Below are 16,837 nucleotides of genomic sequence, written 5' to 3'. Positions count from 1 at the left end.
TGTTTTGTCCTCCCTTGTTCTTCGGGTGCTGTTCCTTTGTTACTTAGAGTCTGGGCAGGAGGGGGGCGTCCACGGCGCAGAGCCAGGCGCGGGGGCGCGGGTGAGGGCTGTGTGAGCAGTGGGAGTGTCCTGCCGCCCCAGGGCCCCTGTGGGCGGGGAGCACGTTCGCATCCGTGTGGTTGACACGCTTTCCTGGAAATGAGGCGAGGGAGGCGCTCTGCATCCGCTCCGCACTGAAAACAGGTGAGCAGAGCTTGGTAAATTGTGTCAAGTTGCTCAGCAATGAGGAGCTCTCAAGGTTTCAGGGAATTAGGTCAAAACTTGAGAGTGTGAGACGCTGCGCCGTGAGTGCCTCTTGGCTCCCGCGGGTTGGGCACGTTGGGACTCAGCGTGGTGGCCGTGGGGCGGCCGCTGAAGGCCCTGGCACCTATAAGTTTGTGCACAGGTCGCCGAGAAGACCAGGTGGTCGCTAACCAGGTCACGGTTTACGCCAGCCTCGAGCACGTGTGGAGCTCAGCCAGAAAGATCCTGAGCTTCCGGTTCCCTTTTAAGCCATGTTTACCTAACTTGGGCCCCCAGGTGCCTGGGGGAAACAAACGCCAATGCCCTTTGTCCTGGAACTGTCTACGCCTCGTGGTTTTCCGAAGTCAGTGAACAGACCACAGTCCAGACCCAACACGAAGGGAACCCCAGCACCAGGAGCAACAGCCGGCAGAACGCTGCCAGGTCCAGGTGCCCATCGGAGGCTCGGACCAGAGTATGAAATGTGTTTGCTGGGGCTACCCTGGTGTCCAGTGGCTAGGACGCCACGCTCCCAATGCAGGGGGCCCGGGTTCGATCCCTGGTCTGAGAACTAGGTCCCTCATGCTGCAATTAAAGACCCTGCACACAGCAACGAAGATCCCGTGTACCCCAACCAAGACCTGGCACGGCCGAATAAATGCTAAAAAAAAAGCGTTTGCCGGCCGCGCTCAAACAGGACAGCTGAGCGATGCCAACAGGCCGGATGGGAGCTGGAAAATAACCAAGTGGATTTGAAAAACAAACGCGTGGAATTTCTAGAGGTGACGAAGCGTCATCCGCTAAACTGAAAACTCAACAGTCACCTTGAGATGCTGCTGAAGAATTAGTGAAAAAGATCAGAAGCAAGTGGCCCCGAGGCAGCCCGGAGGCCGAAGGTGTAAGCGGCTGGTGTGGCTGGGGGGCCCGTGGGGTGTCCCGAGGTGAGCGGAGCCTGGCGGGTGTGGCGCGAGCAGAGAGGTGGCAGAGGCAGCAGCGGCTGGGCCGCTTGAGTCCCTTCTTCAGGACGTGTGCCGCAGGCGATGCCAGTCGGTCCCCCACATTCCGGGCAAGCCCCCGTGACCTCGAGGGGGTGGGTCTGGCCTGGGCCTGGGGGGCTCACCGGACACTTCCTGCTCGGGGGGAGGCTGGCTGTCGCAGGCCACTGTGCACGCCACGCCCACGTGTGCCCCTTCCTGTGCAGCCCGGCCCTCCCTCCCAGCCTGCCGCCAGCATCCTAAGCCCAGCTCAGGCCTGGCCTGGGTGACCCGGTGCCCGGCAGGGGTGGGGACAGGGCCGTCCACGTGCCTCCCCAGGCCCAGCTCACACTGCCGGCCGCACGGGCACGTCCCGTCCTCCGCCCTCTCCTGCTGGTGTGGCCCGGGCTGGTGGGGCTCGTTCCCACTTTCAGCACGGCGCCCTCCCCGCTCTTGGTGAGGCCACGAAGGGTGGGTGGGATCGCAGCCCCTCAGCCCCCAGGGCGCTGCTCGCCCTGCCAGCCTCTGCCCTCTCTTAGGCTGGCTACAGAGGCCGGCCCCTACGGCAAGGGTCAGGCGCCTCTGTCCCACCCCTGCCAGCACCTTGTCCCCTCCTGGGTGGGTAGGTGGGCAGTTGGCCCCCAGAGGGACAGCCGCCTAATTAGGAAGTTCAAAGGAGAGCACGCTCGCGGGCGCCTGTGCCGTCCCCGGGGCTGCCCAGCGTCTCCCCGAGGCCGGTGCTGGCCTCCTGCGACCCCCCCAGCAGAGCAAGAAGCTGTGGCCGAGGGGCAGCTGGCCCCCAGACTGAGGCTCCTCCATTGGCCTGTGTGATGCAGTAGCGTCGAGCTGTGGCAGCTGGGAGTGGACGTGAAGTCCAGGAGCCGTGAGGGGTGAGGAGCCGTGAGGGGCCCCTCTGCAGCCGCCTTGCTCTGAGCACCTGAGGGCCTCCTCCCAGCGGCCCCACCTCTTCCCCTTCCTGGTCGAAGGGTCTGGGGAAACCAGACGGGAGGGGCTGAGGGGGCCTCTTCGCTGTCCTTGAGGCTCGTGTCACCACAGTAGGGTCTGGACCCTGGTGGGCAGTGGGCTTTGGGGCAGCGCAAGGCTCGGGGGTGTGGGCCTCGGGTGCCCGGGGCTCCCTGAGAGGACAGCCCGGCCAGGACCTTTGGTTTGCTCCCAGCTGGGGTCTGGGGAGGCTGAGTGGGCCCAGCAGGGTCTCATGTCCCCCTCATTTGCATCTATGACCCCAGTGCTGTCCAGTGGAGAGAGGATGCTGGGGGCGTCAGGGCAGCCATCGGGAGAGAGGGAGGTGGGCTTCAGCCGCGCGCTGAGGCGCTGGCCTGGGGATGGGGTGGGTCCAGGCGGAGTCCGAGGCCTCAGGTGGGAGCCGGGCCAGGCTGTGCTGGGAGAGGTGCTGGAGACTGTGCTGGGAGCTGCCCTGGGCAGCGGGCACTCTCTCCACGGGCAGGGGACCCAGGCCAGGGAGCCTCGGCCTGCCCACCGGGTAAAGAGAGGCCAGTGCACAGTGGTCATCACGGCACGTTCCACGGCACGGGCAGAGCGGCACCGGTGCACCCACCCGTGGCGACACTGACTCCTTCAGGCTGGCATCGGATCAGCCTCTCCCACCCCCTCATCCGCACGTGGTCAGAGCAGGGAGCAGTGCCCCATCACTGCCGGGCCCGGACCGAGGGCCGTGTCACGACCCAGCCTCCACTGCAGGCGTGGAGCAGCTCCGAGGCCAGGATCGGGGCCTCTCGTACCCGCCACCCCGGGGCTGCCCGCTGCTTCCTCAGTGCTCAGCCCCAGGGACTGCGCCAGCCGGCTCTGCTTGGTGACGGCACTGACTGCTGAGTCTCCGAAGAAAATGGGCCCTGGGGAGCGGGGAGGAGATTCCACACTCGTCCCCAGGGCGGCTGGGCCCATTAACCCCTGTGGGCCGGGCTGGTGTTGGCCTCGTGGTGGCCCAGCTCCAGCTATCCTGGGACCCAGCCCGGCCTGCCCCTCCCTCATCAGACCCCAGACCCAGATCTTCCAAGGCGCTGGGTCGTCAGGGACCTGTGGGGGTCTCCAGCTGCCAGCGTCTGGGTGCCAGGGGCGTGGAGACCACTATACAAAAGGGAAACTGAGGCCTGAGAGGAAGGGCCTGGCTGCAGCAGTCTGTGGCCTCCCTGGCCCCGGCAGGTTCTGGAAGCCCGCCATGGGGCCACGGAGGGCTCGTCGGAACCCTGCTGCCATCCGGCCAGGCTCAGGGCCAGCAATGAGGCCAGGGTGGCAGCTGGGCGGTGCCTGAGCGCGAGGCTGTGTCAAGGACGGCGCTGGCCATGCTCAGAGAAGGTCAGGAACGGGCTCTGAGTCGGGGCCGTGGGGGCAGGTGTCTGCGCAGGTGGGAGGTCAGGAACGGGCTCTGAGTCGGGGCCGTGGGGGTGGGTGTCTGCTCAGGTGGGAGGTCAGGAACGGGCTCTGAGTCGGGGCCGTGGGGGCGGGTGTCTGCTCAGGTGGGAGGTCAGGAACGGGCTCTGAGTCGGGACCATGGGGGCGGGTGTCTGCTCAGGTGGGAAAGACCGCTCATCAGGCAGAGGTGCGCCACGTGGGGGTCCTGCAGAGAGAGCCTCCCCACCCCAAGCTCCCGAACGCCGTCCTCTGCACGCTTAGGCCGCCCCCGCCCCTGCACCTGCACCTGGGAGAAAACCTCCGAGAGGCCCTGTGGCGGCCACACCTCACATCCCAGCCCTCCCTGCATCCTCCCAGGTCCCCACGGCGCTGGGGGCTGTTGCACCCTCCCCTCCACCTGTGGGTAGAGCTGCTGCGCCGTCCACTCCCACGGGCCCCCCAGGCCCCCAGAACCAGCCACAAAAATAGCCCTCAGGGGGGCTCGGTATCTAGAGGGAGGCCCTGTCAGGACCCCCAGCACCTGCCCCATGAGACAACGGCTGCAGGAGAAGCTGGCCACAGAGCTAATTATCAAAGCCAGAGACAGAGACAGAGAGAGAGAGAGAGAGAGAGAGAGAGAGAAAGCATTGCAGGAGATCAAAGGATGGCTCGAAATGGCTCTGCAGCTAAAACATGAGGTCCCAGTGAGAGATTCAACAGCAGAATTGAAAGAACAGGTGGTCAGTGCCGAGACGCAAAGTAGCGCCTTGAAGATCACAAGGGAAAAGATGAAATTCTTGGGTAGAGATTCAGGGGAGGTGACGTGAGTAACAGGAGCTCCAGGAAGAGAGAAAGGAGCAGACGGGAGAAGCAGACACAGCGTGAGAGCCCTGGCTCCAAAGGAAGGGCCCTTGCCCCAGGCCGTGCCCCAGCAGGCGCCAGGGAAGTTCTCTGGGAAGCGAAGTAGGCTCGCGTAGATCCAGGGAGATGAGCCCAACCCACGAAAGGACAAGAGTCAGTCGGACTGTGCAGCAGGCAGCACTGCCGCCCCCGGCGTTTCCAGTACTTTCCCTCCCCAGGCAGGTGACATGCATGAGTGACCTGTCGCCCTGGTTCTCTGCCCTCCAACGCCCCCCCCCCAAGGCCCGTGGTGACTGGGACCCGCCACCAGTTGAGACCTGGGCGCCAAGCACGCCCGCAGCCGGCCTCAGTGGGAGCAAGAAGCCCACGTGTGTGTTAAGCCCCAAGACTGGGGGCTGCTGCTTCCAGCTGCACCTCCTCTCCCAGCCCGACATGCACAGGGCCCTGGACTTCCTGTCCGTGCAGGCACCCTCGCCTCACTGCACTTCGCAGACACTGCGTTTTTGCAAATTGAAGGTTTGTGGCACGCCTGTGTCGAGCAAGGCCATCAGCGCCATTCATCCAACAGCATTATTTTAATTTATTATTTTTTTAAGTTTAATTAATTAATTTATTTTTGGCTGTGTTGGGTCTCATTGCTACGTGAGAGCTTTCTCTAGTTGCGGCGAGCGGGGGCTACTCTTTCCTTGCGGTGCGCAGGCTTCTCCTTGCAGTGGCTTCTCTTGTTGCGGAGCTCGGGCTCTAGGCACGCGGGCTTCAGTAGTTGCGGCACGTGGGCTCGGTAGTTGTGGCTTGTGGGCTCTAGAGCGCAGGCTCAGTACATCCAACAGCATTATTTTAAAATGAAGGTCTGTACACATTTTTTTAGACGTCATGCTATTGCACACTTAATAGACTACAGGATAGTGTAAACATAACTTCTATGTGCACTTGGAAACCAAAAGAATTCATGTGACTCACTTTCTTGCAATATTTGCTTGATCAGGGTTGTCTGGACCTGAACTGCACCGTCTCCAGGGTCTGTCTGTGCTAGGATTGGTTATCTGCTGTTGCGTGAGAAGTTACCCCAAACGTAGCGGCTTCAAATGACAAACTTATCATCTCACAGTTTCCGTGGGTCAGGGGTCTGGGAGAGGCTTCACGGGACAGTTCTGGCCCGGGGTCTCCCGAGGTCACGGCCAAAGTGTCGGCCAGGGCCGTGTCCTCTGAAGGCTTGGCTGGAACCAGGGGCTCTGCCTCCAAGCTCCCTCACGTGGCTCCTGGTGGGGCCTGAGCGCCTCACCCGGCGGCCCCCACAGCGTCCTCACAGGGGCGCCGGGGGCCGGGACCCGCAGGACAGGAGCTGCGAGGCTTGGCTGACTGACCTGCCAGTGCCGTCACTGCACCAGCTCCACCTGGGCGTCCTGCCCACACCCGAGGGAGGAGGACCCGGAACATGTTTAAAAGCGCCACTGGCCGCCCCCCTGACCCGACCTGACACACACACGGGGCACCAGACGTCCAGCGCCACCCTGGGCGCCCAGACCCCTGCAGGCTTCCGAGGGAGGGGGAACAGCGCGGGGACCCCACTGCAGCCGGCGCGGGAGAGACCTGGGGTCCGGGAGCCCCGAGAGTGCCTCGCGACCCACACAGAGGAGGGAAGTGTCCAGAACAGAGAGCCAGGCCAGCCCCGGACGAGCAGATGCGGAGGACGCTGGACGGCTGTCTCCCTCCCACACCTGTCACCCGATAGAGGGAAGGAGGAGAGGCTGCCCGGGCGTGGGGCGGGGCTCCCCAGCCAGCTGGGCCCCGAGTCAGAGCAGTGGGCTCCCAGGCCCCACCTGGAGCACCAGGCTGGAGGGCGCCTCCCTCCTGAGGCCGAGGTGCAGGCTGCAGGCCGGGGGGGGGGGAGGCGGTGGGGGGTGCTGGAGAGACACCTGCCTGCCTTGCAGGGAGTCCTGGGGGCAGGTGGCTTTTCTCCTCCCCATCCCTCGGGGAGAGGAGTGGGGGTCGACCCCGGGGTCTTTGTGAGGAGAGATGGGGGCGCCTGGAGGAGGGAGCCCGCCCCTCGCCCTGGCTGGGAACCTGCCCAGCTGCCGGAATCCTCGGTGTGGACGCCCGAGGTGGGGATATGAGAGGGTGTGGGGGGCTTGACGAGTGTAGAGTGCACGAGGGACCCTGCAGCCTGGCCGCTGCCCTCGGTGGTGGGACACAGGTGGGAGCAGCTGAGCAGCTGGAGAGGGGACAGGGCCCTGCGGGAGTGGCCGCGCTGCTGGCAACCACATGGTGAGTAGGGGGAAGATGTCATGAAGGGAAGCTCGGCCAGAGTCAGGGTGAGGACCTCATGGGGAGGAGAGGGGTGGTGGACGTGTGCATATCTCATCCCATGGAGGGGTGGGGGAGGGGCGGGCGGTGGGCGTGTCCACCTCTCATCCCATGGAGGGGTGGGGGGAGTGTGATCCCACAGGCTCATCCTCGCTGTGTGGGGTGGCGGTAAGCAGGTCAGGGCACAGGTGTTTGGCTGCCCAGCTGCTAACAGCAGGAGAGTCATGTTTGAACAGAAAAGCAGGTAAGTCTCCACTCACAGGGGGATGAGAGGGATGGGAGAGCAGAACTTCCTGTGAACAGGGAGATAAGGAGTGAACAGCAGGGGCATCAAACCCTCGGAATGCAGAGCAGGAAGAAGAGGAGCCAGGGAGGGGCAGAGCACAGGAGGAGAGATGCGGTGAGTCCTGCCCTTCCGGCTCCCGGCCCAGCAAACCCAGCAGTGCTCCCTCGGAGGGGCCGGTGTTCAACTTGGTTAGGAACCAAGACCCCACTTGTGTGTGCTCATCGGGCTCACAGGCACTCACATCGACTCCTCAGCGGAAGAGAGTCTAAAATTAGACGCGGAGGGGCTTCCCTGGTGGCGCAGTGGTTGAGAGTCCGCCTGCCGATGCAGGGGACACGGGTTCGTGCCCCGGTCCGGGAAGATCCCACATGCCGCGGAGCGGCTGGGCCCGTGAGCCATGGCCGCTGAGCCTGCGCGTCCGGAGCCTGTGCTCCGCAACGGGAGAGGCCACAACAGTGAGAGGCCCGCGTACCGCAAATAAATAAATAAATAATAAAATAAAATAAAATAAAATTAGACGCTGATGTAAAGAGAACCCACGTGACCAAGTGGGATTTGACGGGTGGGTCGTTTAGTAAGTGGAGCTCGCACACATGGCTCCACCGTCCATACAACAAAATTCATAAGGACTTAAATATAAGGCTGACAGAGCGGTAACGGCTATTCCATTCAAAGAGCGTCTACAGACGAGCAGGAAGGCAAATATGCCCAATAGAAAACTAGGCGAGGAATGCGAGGAAGGAATTCTTGGAAGAGAAAATCAAAGGCAACAAAGGAAACAGTGTGGTGGGCAGTTCCGTGTCCTGGTCCCTGGAACCTGTGAAGATGGGACCGTACCTGAGCAAAGGGGCTTTGTGGATGAGACTAAGTGGGGATCTGAGACGGGGAGATGGTCCTGGGAGATGCGGGAGGGGCCGAGGCCTTCTCATGAGTCCTTAGAAAACCTTGGTGGCTGGGGAGAGAGTGAGGCTGGGGAGATGATACCCCGGGGAAGGGCAGAGACACGTCCACTGAGAGCTGCCGAAGACAGAGGAGGGGGCACGAGCTGAGGAAACTCAGCGCCTCCAGAAGCTGGCGAAGGTGAGGAACAGATTCTCCCCTGGAGGCTCCGGGAGGAACAAAGCCCTGCTGACACCCTAATCCTAGCCCAGCGAGACCCAGGTTGGAATTCTGACCTCCAGGACTGCGCGATCATCAATTCGTCTTGTTTTAAGTTGTGAAAGTTTGTGGTGATTTGTTGTGTTAGGAAACCAACATAGAAAAGCGGTTTCACTTTCATAACCATCTGAGAAATGCAAGCTAAGCTCAGCGTGAAGTAGCACCTTGACCTCATCAGGATCGAGCACCCGGCTGCTGGAGGAAGCTGGGGGTGGCAGGAGCCGACGGCTGGTGGCCGAGAAGGGGGAAGAGCTGCAGCCGTCGGGGAAGCACCCGGCGCTTGGACGAGCGTCCAGTGCTTGCAGCCTTTGGTGCCGCCCGAGAGCACCAAGCATTAGGGTCCTAAGTCTGGGCTGTTTATAGCGCGTGGCCAGTAGTCACCAAGAGCCAGACCCCAAGCCATGCCGTCCGTCGGGGAGGCCACCTGAGCCGCGACAGCCTACGCGGTGTGGGCCGTGGCGAGGTTTACGAAGAGCGCACTGAAGCGCTATCCGCGGCCTTGGGAAGTTTGCCCCACTGGATGGTTGAGCTGGAAAGGAAAGATCCAGAAAAGGAGTCATGGTATCTATTCTGTGTTCCTTCTTTAATTCCATTTTAAGAAACTGTGGTAAAATAGACATAAACTACGTCACCACCTGAGCCTTTAAAGCGCGCAGTTCTGTGGCATTAAGTGCATTCACACTGTTGTGGAACCGTCACGATTTATTTAAAATTGTTTTCAATTGTGGCAAAAAGCACAATGTAAAGCTTCCATACTAACCATTTTGGGTTTGCTTCAGTAATGTTAAGTATATTCACAATGTCGTGCAGCAGCTCTCCAGAGCTTTTTCATCTTGCAAACCTGAAACTTGATCCCCATTAAACAGCACCTCTGCATTTTCTCCTCCCTAGAGCCCCTGGCTTCAAATTCTAGGAATCTGACTACTTTAGGTACCGCATGCAAGCGGAATCATGCAGGATTTGTCTTTTGTGACTGGTTTATTTCACTCAGCACGATGTCCTCAAAGTTCATCCATGCTGTAGCCCGTGTCAGAACTTCCTTCCTCTGTGAGGCTGAACGATATTCTGTTGTCTGGATGGACCACACCTTGTTCATCCTTTCTTCTGTCCGTAGACCTCAGATTGCTTCTAGCTCTTGGCTGTTGTGATAACGCTGCTATCCACATGGGAACGCAGATCCCTCTTTGAGATCCTGCGTTCAGTGTGTCTGGGTACACACCCACACCGGGATTGCTGGATCATATGGTAGTTCTAGTTTTGATTTTTTCGAGGAACCATCATACTGTTCTCCACAGTGACTGCACCAGTTTACATTCCCATCCACAGTGCACAAGGGTTCCAATTTCTCCACACCCTCGCCAACACTCAATATTTTCTGTCTTTTTTTTTTTTAGTAGTCATCCTAATGGGTGTGATGTGGTGTCCCAGTGTGGTTTTGATTTGCATTTATTTAATGATTAGCGATATTGAGATGATCTATGTGTGTTATTTTAAAAGAAATCATGACAGGACTTCCCTGGTGGTCCAGTGGTTAAGAATGCAGGGGACATGGGTTCGATCCCTGGTCGGGGAACTAAGATCCCCCATGCCTCTGGGCAAACTAAGCCCGCGCCTCAACTAGAGAGCCCACGTGCCGCAGCTAAGACCCGACACAGCCTAAAATTAAATAAATAAGTAAATAATTAAAAAAAAAAAATCATGACTATCTGTGTCATACATGCATATCCATCTATGTGCGTTATGTGCATATAATATGACCTCCCAGGCATTCCCCAAACTGGACGACAGTGACCTTAGCTTTCAGGGACATGAACGCCCCAGATGCTTTCTACCTGCACACTCCTGCTGTAGGAACCATGGCTTCTCCCAAGGAACAGAGTATGTGCTCAACTGTGAGGAAAAATTCACAGTTACCATCACACATTCCTTACTTTAAAAAATAGCTTTATTGAAGTGTACTTGACACACAATAAACGGCACAGGCTTAAAGTACACACTTGATAAGTTCTCACGTGAGTGGACACCTGCAACGTCATGGCAACAATAGAGAGTGAACTCGGCCATCACCCTCAGAGTGGCCCTGTGCCCCCTGTGACCGCCCCCTCAGAGCGGCCCTGTGCCCCCTGTGCCCCCCCAGCCCCAGGCAACCTCTCATCAGAGTGAACTCGGCCATCACCCTCAGAGTGGCCCTGTGCCCCCTGTGACCCGCCCCCAGCCCCAGGCAACCTCTCATCAGCTTTCTTTCATGATGGATAGCTTGCATTGCCTGGAATTTCGTGCAAACGGAATCATACAGGATGTACTCTTTTTTGACTTGGTTTCTTTCCCTCAGCTTAATTATTCTGAGGTCAGTCCCTGTCGTACGAGTCAGTAGCGTACTCCTTTGTATTACTGTGTAGTTTTCTATTGTACGGATGTACCACCATTGGTTAATCCATGCATACCCGCTGGTGGACATTTGGATTGTTTCCAGTTTGGGGATTCCTATAGCTTTATGATAGGTCTTGAAATCAGGTAGGGTTACTTCTCCAACTCTGTTTTTCTTTTTCCTTTTTTGGCTGTGCTGCGAAGCTCACAGCATCTTAGTTCCCCCACCAAGAATCGAACCTGGGCCCGAGCAGCGAAAACGCTGAGTCCTAACCACTGGACCACCAGGAAATTTCCTCCAACTCTGTTCTTCTTTTTCATAGTTCTTTTGGCCTTTCTAGGTCCTTTGCATTTCTATCTGAATTTTAGAATCACTTGGTCAATTTCTACCCCTCCCCCCAAAAAAACCTGCTGAGATTCTGTTTTGTTTTTTAACTTTTTACTTTGAAATAATTATAAAATCACAAGACGTAGCAAAAAATAGTACAGAGGGGTCCTGCATACCCATCCCCCTCTGGCAGCATCTTCCATAATTGTGGTGTGTTACCAAAGGCAGCACGCTGACCCACACGATATGATGAACCCGCCCACGGACCTTCCTCAGACATTGCCAGTTTCTGCAGACGCTTCTTTTTGTGTGTGGCTCTGTGTATCGCTCCTTGATACTTTATCATAAAAGTAGATTCCTGCAACCACTGCCACAAGTTAGATACAACCAAGATCACCACCACCACAAAGACACCAGCCCTGCTGCCCTTTCCCAGTCCCCCTCCGTCCCCACCCCTGACAGCCGCTAATCTGCTCTCCACCAATGCAATTTTGTCGTTTCAGGGATGTTGTGTGAGTTGAACTACACAACCTGCAACGCTTGAGACGAGCTTTCTTCCCGCAGCACCATCTCCTCTGTATCCATCGAGCTGTCGGTGGACAGTCTGTTCCCATGTGTCGTTGAGCTCTGCTCCAGTGCATGGACGCCCCAAGATTTGTCCAGCTGTTTACCTGCTGAAGGGCATCTGGGCTGTTTCCAGTCTGGGCTGTTACACAGGAAGCTCCATAGACGTTAGTGTTCAGGCGCTGGTGTGAATGGTGGCTTTTGCTTCTCTGGGATACATGCCCAAGAGTGCGAGTGCCGGGTTGTAGGGTAAGTGTATGTTTAGCTTTTTAAGAAACTGTCTGACTGATTTAAGGAATGGCCCTACCACTCCTGCTGGGATTTTGATTGGAGCTGTGTTGAATTTGGAGAGATTCCACGTCTTAACAAAATTGGGTCTTCTCACCCATCCCTGTAGTGTACCTTTCCATTGATTTAGGTCTTGGTGAATTTCTTTATATTTATTTATTTATTTTTGGCTCCTTTGGGTCTGTGTTGCTGCGCGCGGGCTTTCTCTAGTTGTGGTGAGCGGGGGCTACTCTTCACTGCGGTGCGTGGGCTTCTCATTGCGGTGGCTCCTCTTGTTGTGGAGCACGAGCTCTCGGTGTGCAGGCTTCCGTAGTTGTGACACGCAGGCTCAGTAGCTGTGGCACACGGGCTTAGTTGCTCCACGGCATGTGGGATCTTCCCGGACCAGGGCTTGAACCCGTGTCCCCTGCATCGGCAGGCGGATTCTTAACCCCTGTGCCACCAGGGAATTCCCTTCGTGAATTTCTCTCGGCAATGCTTTGTACTTTTTTTAAAATTTAAAAATTAATTTTACTTCTCTCCAAGTAGAAGTGATACTTGTTGATTAGAGAGAATGTGGACAATATAGAGAAACACAGCAATGAAGGGAAAACTTTCACCATCTCGCGACCCAGAAACAACCACTGTTAATCTTTTGGGACTTTTTTGATTTTCTGTCCTCTGATTGTATGTAATTGTGAAATACACACAGCATGTGATTTGCCGTCTTGACTGGTTTAAGTGTGTGGTTCACACTTCGTGGTTTTCCGTTTACAGCTCTGGCGCATCTTTCGTCAGATTTATCCTAAGTATTTCCTATTAGGTGATGCCTTTGTAAATGGTATTTTTTCAATTTCTGATTGTTTCCTGCTAGAATATAAAAATATAACTGAGCTTTGTTTAAGGATCGTGTGTCCTGCAGCCTTGACACATTTGCTTCTCTGTTCTAGCCCCGCCTCTTTACCACTTAGGATCTGACACAGCTCTGTTGGCGAGGAGGCGCTGAGTCATCCCCGAGGATCCACCGTTATATTTCCAGATGTTAAGCGGAGGGGTCCCAGGGTGGGTGGGGTTCTGAAGAAGAGATGCTGATGGTCACGGGTGCGCAGGGTGGGAGCGGGCAGAGCCGCTGCTTGGAGGGGGCTGGGGGAGGGAAGCGCTGCCCGCTCCCCGTGGGCGTCCGCGGCTGCAGGCACGAAGCTCCGTTTTTTTGGTTTTTTGAAAAATTTATTTACTTTTGGCTGCGTTGGGTTTTGGTTGCTGCGCGCGGGCTTTCTCTAGTTGCGGCGAGCGGGGGCTGCTCTTCATTGTGGTGCGCGGGCTTCCCATTGCGGTGGCTTCTCTTTTTGTGGAGCACGGGCTCTAGGCACACGGGCTCCAGTAGTTGTGGCGCACGGGCTTAGCTGCTCCGCGGCATGTGGGATCTTCCCGGACCAGGGCTCGAACGCGTGTCCCCAGCATTGGCAGGTGGATTCTTAACCACCGCGCCACCAGGGAAGCCCCTGAAGCCCCATTTTTAAATGGGTCTCTAAACCCGAGCACTGGAGCGGTGTGATCGCCAATGGCAGGGGGCTGCAGTGAGAGACTGAGGGGCAGCCCCCCTGCCCCCACCCCCGTGTCTTCACCCGCTGTGGGTGGCACATCCATCCTTGCCCTGCCGAGCTCCATCCCATGCGCTCTCCACGCCACGCGGCCTTTTTCCCATTAGACTGAACCCTGTGAAATTGCCTTTTTTAGGTGAAATCAGACACATAACAATGATTTCATGCTGTTCAATCTGATTATTTCAGTGCAGCCACACGGCAACAATTTTCTCAGGGCAGAACTTCCCAGGTCCCAGGACCAGTCAGCCTCTAGGGGCATGGAACGCGGGAGGGAGAGCAGAGTCCCTCACAGCAGCAGTTCAAAGCCAAGTGCCCACTGATCTGGAAAAGGAGGGGAGCGAGGACGCCCAGCAAGGTCCGTCCTCCTGTGCTGTCCACCTCGGCGTGGTGGGCCTTCTCTCCCTCCCCCTCCCCCCCCATTCCCTTCTCCTCCCATAACATGTTATGTTATGTTTTAAAATAACATTTGGATTAAAGAGGAATTCATAAGGTAAATTACAAAATACTTAGAATTTAACAATAATGGAACCTTTACAAGTTAACATTTGTGGGACACGTTTAAAACAGTATTAGAGACAATTGTATACCTTTGAATATGTTTATCTGAAAATAAAAAAGTCAAGGATCTATAAAAATAGCACAGAATAAATCCAAAGAAATTAAGAAGAAGGAAGGAAATAATAAAAGCATAAACCAAGAGGGAACAAGAATGAAGAGTAGAAATGATGACAAAATCAAAGTTGGCTCTCTAAATAGTTTATTTCAAGAGTGATTAAGGGAGGGACTTCCTTGGTGGTCCAGTGGCTAAGATTCCACACTCCCAATGTAGCGGGCCCAGGTTCCATCCCTGGTCAGGGAACTGGATCCCACATGCTGCAACTAAGAGTTCCCATGCTGCAACGAAGATCCTGCATGCCGCAACTAAGACCCAGCACAGCCAAATAAATAACTAAATATTTAGAAAAAAAGAGTGATTAAGGGAAAAAAAGCGGTAAAACAAAATATAGGACAAAGGGGGTAAATAACTCTTGCCTATGATCATTATTCTAAACACGGGAGGTGTTTTTTTTAAGTATACACCAGTAAGTTTGAAAACCTAGGCAAAATGCATAGATGCATAGAAAATTGAAAATACTGAAATCCAAACAAGAAGGATGAGAAAACCACAAGAGCTTAATAATTGTTTAAAAAATTAAAATAGTAACCAAACCTCTCTCCCAGAGTGCACATGCACACACACTCCCCCAAGCTCCTAACCCAGCAGTTATTACAGGTTATATCTACCAAACCCTCAGGGAACAGATAACCCATGTGATGTATAAGTCGTTCCAGAAAAAGAGAAATGGAGGGAAAATGGTCCAGCCCATTTTATGAAGCTACTATAGAGATTTAAAAAAAAAAAAAAAAAAGCACATGGTAAGTAAATTCTAAACCAGTTTTATTTATGATCGTGAAGTTTTAAAATCTTAAAGTATTAGCTAACTAAAATCTAACCATATTTAAAGTCACATAAAGTTTCTCTCAGTAATATAAGGATAGTTCATATCAAAAATTTTAACACGGCAATTCACCAGGTTAAAGAAGAAAAGAAATATAATCATTACACTGATGCAGAATAAGCATTTGATGAAGTTTAACACATACCCATGATTTAAAACAAACAAACAAACAAAAACTTAGGAAATAGAAGCTAGAGGGATTTTTCCTAACTAATAAGGACTATTTCCCTCAAATCTGTGGCAAGCTTAACAGAGACACTTTGCATGCATTCTCTTTGGGGTTGGTAATAATGTAAGAATGTTCATTCTCACACTTACTGTTCAATATTATTCTGAAAGTCCTAGCCAATGTAATAAGACAAGAAAAAGAAATCAGTAGTTTGGAAACTAGATGAAGGGAGATAAAATTGTATCATCACGTCTTTTCAAATAACATTTTAACTTACACTGAAATGCCAAAATAGTCAACAGATTAACTATTAGTACTAATAAGAGTTTAACAGAGCTGCCCAATACAAAAGTCAGTGGTATTCCTTTAAGTCACTGAAAAATACATATATAACAGGAAAGGTGTTATTTTCAAAAAGAACAAAAATTGGGGCTTCCCTGGTGGCACAGTGGTTGAGAGTCCACCTGCCGAGGCAGGGGACACGGGTTCGTGCCCCGGCCTGGGAAGATCCCACATGCCGCGGAGCGGCTGGGCCCGTGAGTCATGGCCGCTGAGCCTGCACATCTGGAGCCTGTGCTCCGCAACAGGAGAGCCCACAACAGTGAGAGGCCCGTGTACCGCAAAAACAAAACAAAACAAAAAAAGAACAAAAATTGTAAAATATTCAGGAGTTAATCTTGAAATCCACAAGTCCTTTATGGGGGAAAAAGCCCTGAAATATCTTTCCAAGCTTTAACACAAAACTGGAATAGGTGACACTTTTCTGCCATGCTTGTGGGTTGGGGCCAGTCTGTGCGGGTGATACTGCTGCCCTCAGGCAGCTGTCGCCTTGGCGACACTTGCTGGTTCTGGTGCCCAAATTTCTGTGGGTTTGGAGACCTGCAGGAGGCTCTGAGCAGTGGGGTGGGTCTCTGCTCTGTAGGCATTGTGGCCCCTCTGGGTCTGCCTTTGATCCCAGCTGGCCCACGGCTGGATGGAGCTGCCCTGGCCCCCAACACGTGCATCCATGGGCTGAGCTCTAGTCTCCTAATCCATGGTGCTGGGACCTGGCCTTCCCCAAGGCTGCCCATCCCATGCTGGGCTTTGTGGCTCCTGGGACAGGACGTCCTGGCCCCTCTGCCCCACACAGTTGGTCACAGGTCAGTGGGCCATGTTGGTGTTTTCTGCTCAGCTCTCCATGGTCTGAGTTCCTGAGAGAGACGTTGTGGTGTGACCAGGCCTGACTGGTTCTTCCCAGACCATCTGGCCAGGAATGCCAGGGCGTGCTGGAGCATGCCCGTCTGCCATCTGGCTCAGCAGAGCTGCTTCCTGTGTGTGTGTGCACGTTGGGCGTGGGGCTGGGCCTGGACCCTGCAGGAGATCTGGAGTCAGCTCCTCCCTGAGCCTGGAGGGGGCAGGCCAGGGGATCTCCCCTCTGCTCAGCCACCTGGACCCTGGGCTGGCTGCATGACGCCAAGCCAGTCGCCTGCCCTCTCTGGGATGTGGGTCCCAGCCACGGGTCTTGGCTTTGGTTGAGCGTCCCATTCTGCAGACCCTTGGTGAGGGCTTCCCCTGCCACAGCTGGGGACACAGGGTCTGACTCAGGCTCAGGGGTGACCTGTGAAGAGGTCTGGGGCCCTGGGAAGGCCAGAGGCGAGGGCCGGGGGCAGGGGGGAGGTATGGGCTGTGGGCGGAGCGTGCCATGGCTGCGTGAGTCTGGAGCTGGGGAGGCGAGGGGCAGCGTCAGGACAGGGTCCGCAGAATTGGCCGTGTTTGAGCCCTTGCCTCTTTAGCTTCTTCCTCACTTGGGCCCCAGGGCCCTCAG

This window comes from Orcinus orca, chromosome 2, assembly GCF_937001465.1.
Source record: "Orcinus orca chromosome 2, mOrcOrc1.1, whole genome shotgun sequence".
Taxonomy (NCBI): Eukaryota; Metazoa; Chordata; class Mammalia; order Artiodactyla; family Delphinidae; genus Orcinus; species Orcinus orca.
Note: the sequence above shows the minus strand (reverse complement) of the source record.